Genomic DNA, 6,334 nt, shown 5'->3' on the forward strand with positions numbered 1-6,334 from the left:
AAAATGCCCAAAATAGTCATATTCTAGTAGAGCATAAAAATGCCAAAAAAAGTCATATTCTAGTAGAGCATAAAAATGCCAAAAAACGTCATAGTATAGTATGGCATAAAATTTCAAAAAACGTCATAGTATAACAAGGCATAAAAATGACAAAAAAAACGTCATAGTATAGTCAGGCACAAAACGTCACAGTATAGTAAGGCATAAAAATGCCCAAAATAGTCATATTCTAGTATGGCATAAAATTTCAAAAAACGTCATAGTATAATAAGGAATAAAAATGGCAAAAAACATCATAGTATAGTCAGGCACAAAACGTCACAGTATAGTAAGGCATAAAAATGCCAAAAAAAGTCATATTAAAGTAGAGCATAAAAATGGCAAAAAAACGTCATAGTATAGTATGGCATAAAATTTCGTCATAGTATAATGAGGCATAAAAATGGCAAAAAACGTAACAGTATAGTAAGGCATAAAAATGCCAAAAAAAGTCATATTATAGTAGAGCATAAAAATGTCAAAAAACATCATAGTATTGTATGGCATTAAATTTAAAAAAAACATCATAGTATAAAAAGGCATAAAAATGGCAAAAAACGTCATAGTATAGTAAGGCATAAAATTTAAAAAAATGTCATAGTATAATAAGGCATAAAAATGGCAAAAAACGTCATAGTATAGTATGGCATAAAATTTCAAAAAATGTCATAGTATACTAAGGCATAAAAATGACAAAAAAAACGTCATAGTATAGTCAGGCACAAAACGTCACAGTATAGTAAGGCATAAAAATGCCCAAAAAACTCATATTCTAGTAGAGCATAAAAATGCCAAAAAACGTCATAGTATAGTATGGCATAAAATTTCAAAAAACGTCATAGTATAATAAGGCATAAAAATGGCAAAAAACGTCATAGTATAGTCATGCACAAAACGTCACAGTATAGTAAGGCAAACAAATGCCAAAAAAAGTCATATTATAGTACAGCATAAAAATGGCAAAAAACGTCATAGTATAGTATAGCATAAAATTTCAAAAAATGTCATAGTATACTAAGGCATAAAAATGACAAAAAAAACGTCATAGTATAGTCAGGCACAAAACGTCACAGTATAGTAAGGCATAAAAATGACAAAAAAAGTCATATTCTAGTAGAGCATAAAAATGGCAAAAAACGTCATAGTATAGTATGGCATAAAATTTCAAAAAACGTAATTGTACAATAAGGCATGAAAATGGCAAAAAACATCATAGTATAGTCAGGCACAAAACGTCACAGTATAGTATGGCATAAAATTTCAAAAAACGTCATAGTATAATAAGGCATAAAAATGACCAAAAAAACGTCATAGTATAATCAGGCACAAAACGTCACAGTATAGTAAGGCATAAAAATGCCCAAAAAAGTCATATTCTAGTAGAGCATAAAAATGCCAAAAAACGTCATAGTATAGTATGGCATAAAATTTCAAAAAACGTCATAGTATAATAAGGCATAAAAATGGCAAAAAACGCCATAGTATAGTATGGCATAAAATTTCAAAAAACGTCATAGTATAATAAGGCATAAAAATGGCAAAAAACGTCATAGTATAGTCAGGCACAAAACGTCAAAGTATAGTAAGGCAAACAAATGCCAAAAAAAGTTATATTATAGTAGAGCATGAAAATGGCAAAAAACGTCATAGTATAGTATGGCATAAAATTTCAAAAAATGTCATAGTATACTAAGGCATAAAAATGACAAAAAAAGTCATATTACTTTAATATGACTTTTTTTGGCATTTGTTTGCCTTACTATACTGTGACGTTTTGTACCTGGCTATACTATGACGTTTTTTTTGTCATTTTTATGCCTTGTTATACTATGACGTTTTTTGAAATTTTATGCCATACTATACAATGACGTTTTTTGCCATTTTTATGCTCTACTATAATATAACTTTTTTGGCATTTGTTTGCCTTACTATACTGTTACGTTTTGTGCCTGACTATACTATGACGTTTTTTGCCATTTCTATGCCTTATTATACTATGACGTTTTTTGAAATTTTATGCCATACTATACTATGACGTTTTTTGCCATTTTTATGCTCTACTATAATATGACTTTTTTTGGAATTTGTTTGCCTTACTATACTGTGACGTTTTGTGCCTGACTATACTATGACATTTTTTGTCATTTTTATGCCTTATTATACTATGACGTTTTTTGAAATTTTATGCCATACTATACTATGACGTTTTTTGCCATTTTTATGCCTTATTATACTATGATATATTTTTGAAATTTTATGCCATACAATACTATGACGTTTTTTGCCATTTTTATGCCTCATTATACTATGATCTATTTTTTAAATTTTATGCCATACAATACTATGACGTTTTTTGACATTTTTATGCCATACTATAATATGACTTTTTTTGGAATTTTTATGCCTTACTATACCTTGACTTTTTGTGACCTGACTATACTATGACATTTTTTGCCATTTTTATGCCTCATTATACTATGACGTTTTTTGAAATTTTATGCCATACTATACTATGACGTTTTTTGCCATTTTTATGCTCTACTATAATATGTATTTTTTTGGCATTTTTATGCCTTATTATACTATGACGTTTTTTGAAATTTTATGCCATACTATACTATGACGTTTTTTGGCATTTTTATGCCTTATTATACTATGACATTTTTTGCCATTTTTATGCTCTACTATAATATGTATTTTTTTTGCATTTTTATGCCTTACTATACTGTGACGTTTTGTGCCTGACTATACTATGACGTTTTTTGCCATTTTTATGCCTTATTATACTATGATGTTTTTTGAAATTTTATGCCATACTATACTATGACGTTTATTGCCATTTTTATGCCTTATTATACTATGACGTTTTTTAGAATTTTATGCCATACTATACTATGACGTTTTTTGCCATTTTTATGCTCTACTAGAATATGACTTTTTTGGGCATTTTTATGCCTTACTATACTGTGACGTTTTGTGCCTGACTATACTATGACGTTTTTTTTGTCATTTTTATGCCTTGTTATACTATGACGTTTTTTGAAATTTTTTGCCATACTATACAATGACGTTTTTTGCCATTTTTATGCTCTACTATAATATGACTTGTTTGGCATTTGTTTGCCTTACTATACTGTTACGTTTTGTGCCTGACTATACTATGACATTTTTTGCCATTTTTATGCCTTATTATACTATGACGTTTTTTGAAATTTTATGCCATACTATACTATGACGTTTTTTGCCATTTTTATGCTCTACTATAATATGTATTTTTTTGGCATTTTTATGCCTTATTATACTATGACGTTTTTTGAAATTTTATGCCATACTATACTATGACGTTTTTTGGTATTTTTATGCCTTATTATACTATGACGTTTTTTGCCATTTTTATGCTCTACTATAATATAATTTTTTTGGCATTTGTTTGCCTTACTATACTGTGACGTTTTGTGCCTGACTATACTATGACGTTTTTTGCCATTTTTATGCCTTATTATACTATGACGTTTTTTGAAATTTTATGCCTGACTATACTATGACGTTTTTTGCCATTTTTATGCCTTATTATACTATGACGTATTTTGAAATTTTATGCCATACTATACTATGACGTTTTTTGCCATTTTCATGCTCTACTAGAATATGACTTTTTTTTGTCATTTTTATGCCTTACTATACTGTGACGTTTTGTGCCTGACTATACTATGACGTTTTTTTTGTAATTTTTATGCCTTAGTATACTATGACATTTTTTGAAATTTTATGCCATACTATACTATGACGTTTTTTGCCATTTTTATGCCTTATTATACTATGACATTTTTTTAAATTTTATGCCATACTATACTATGACGTTTTTTGCCATTTTTATGCCTTTTTATACTATGATGTTTTTTTGAAATTTTATGCCATACAATACTATGATGTTTTTTGAAATTTTTATGCTCTACTATAATATGACTTTTTTTGGCATTTTTATGCCTTACTATACTGTTACGTTTTTTTCCATTTTTATGCCTCATTATACTATGACGTTTTTTGAAATTTTATGCCATACTATACTATGACGTTTTTTTGCCATCTTTATGCTCTACTATAATATGACTTTTTTTGGCATTTTTATGCCTTACTATACTGTGACGTTTTGTGCCTGACTATACTATGACGTTTTTTGCCATTTTTATGCCTTATTATACTATGACGTTTTTTGAAATTTTATGCCATACTATACTATGACGTTTTTTGCCATTTTTATGCTCTACTAGAATATGACTTTTTTTGGCATTTTTATGCCTTACTATACTGTGACGTTTTGTGCCTGACTATACTATGACGTTTTTTTTGTAATTTTTATGCCTTAGTATACTATGACATTTTTTGAAATTTTATGCCATACTATACTATGACGTTTTTTGCCATTTTTATGCCTTATTATACTATGATGTTTTTTTGAAATTTTATGCCATACAATACTATGACGTTTTTTGACATTTTTATGCTCTACTAGAATATGACTTTTTTTGGCATTTTTATGCCTTACTATACTGTGACGTTTTGTGCCTGACTAAAACTATGACATTTTTTGCCATTTTTATGCCTTATTATACTATGACGTTTTTTGAAATTTTATGCCATACTATACTATGACGTTTTTTGCCATTTTTATGCCTTATTATACTATGATATATTTTTGAAATTTTATGCCATACAATACTATGACGTTTTTTGCCATTTTTATGCCTCATTATACTATGATGTATTTTTTAAATTTTATGCCATACAATACTATGACGTTTTTTTACATTTTTATGCCATACTACAATATGATTTTTTTTGGCATTTTTATGCCTTACTATACCTTGACTTTTTGTGACCTGACTATACTATGACATTTTTTGCCATTTTTATGCCTCATTATACTATGACGTTTTTTGAAATTTTATGCCATACTATACTATGACGTTTTTTGCCATTTTTATGCTCTACTATAATATGTATTTTTTTGGCATTTTTATGCCTTATTATACTATGACGTTTTTTGAAATTTTATGCCATACTATACTATGACGTTTTTTGGTATTTTTATGCCTTATTATACAATGACGTTTTTTGCCATTTTTATGCTCTACTATAATATAATTTTTTTTGGCATTTGTTTGCCTTACTATACTGTGACGTTTTGTGCCTGACTATACTATGACGTTTTTTGCAATTTTTATGCCTTATTATACTATGATGTTTTTTGAAATTTTATGCCTGACTATATTATGAGGTTTTTTGCCATTTTTATGCCTTATTATACTATGACGTTTTTTGAAATTTTATGCCATACTATACTATGAAGTTTTTTTGCCATTTTCATGCTCTACTAGAATATAACTTTATTTGGCATTTTTTTGCCTTACTATATTGTGACGTTTTGTGCCTGACTATAATATGACGTTTTTTGTCATTTTTATGCCTTATTATACAATGACGTTTTTTGAAATTTTATGCCATACTATATTATGACGTTTTTTGCCATTTTTATGCCTTATTATACTATGATATATTTTTGAAATTTTATGCCATACAATACTATGACGTTTTTTGCCATTTTTATGCCTCATTATACTATGATGTATTTTTTAAATTTTATGCCATACAATACTATGACGTTTTTTTTGTCATTTATATGCCTTACTATACTATGATGTTTTTTGACATTTTTATGCCTTACTATACCTTGACTTTTTGTGACCTGACTATACTATGACATTTTTTGCCATTTTTATGCCTCATTATACTATGACGTTTTTTGAAATTTTATGCCATACTATACTATGACGTTTTTTGCCATTTTTATGCTCTACTATAATATGTATTTTTTTGGCATTTTTATGCCTTATTATACTATGACGTTTTTTGAAATTTTATGCCATACTATACTATGACGTTTTTTGGTATTTTTATGCCTTATTATACAATGACGTTTTTTGCCATTTTTATGCTCTACTATAATATAACTTTTTTTGGCATTTGTTTGCCTTACTATACTGTGACGTTTTGTGCCTGACTATACTATGACGTTTTTTGCAATTTTTATGCCTTATTATACTATGATGTTTTTTGAAATTTTATGCCTGACTATATTATGACGTTTTTTGCCATTTTTATGCCTTATTATACTATGACGTATTTTGAAATTTTATGCCATACTATACTATGACGTTTTTTGCCATTTTCATGCTCTACTAGAATATGACTTTTTTTTGGCATTTTTATGCCTTACTATACTGTGACGTTTTGT

The sequence above is a fragment of the Seriola aureovittata genome, chromosome 17 (genome assembly GCF_021018895.1).
Source record: "Seriola aureovittata isolate HTS-2021-v1 ecotype China chromosome 17, ASM2101889v1, whole genome shotgun sequence".
In the NCBI taxonomy this organism is placed as follows: domain Eukaryota; kingdom Metazoa; phylum Chordata; class Actinopteri; order Carangiformes; family Carangidae; genus Seriola; species Seriola aureovittata.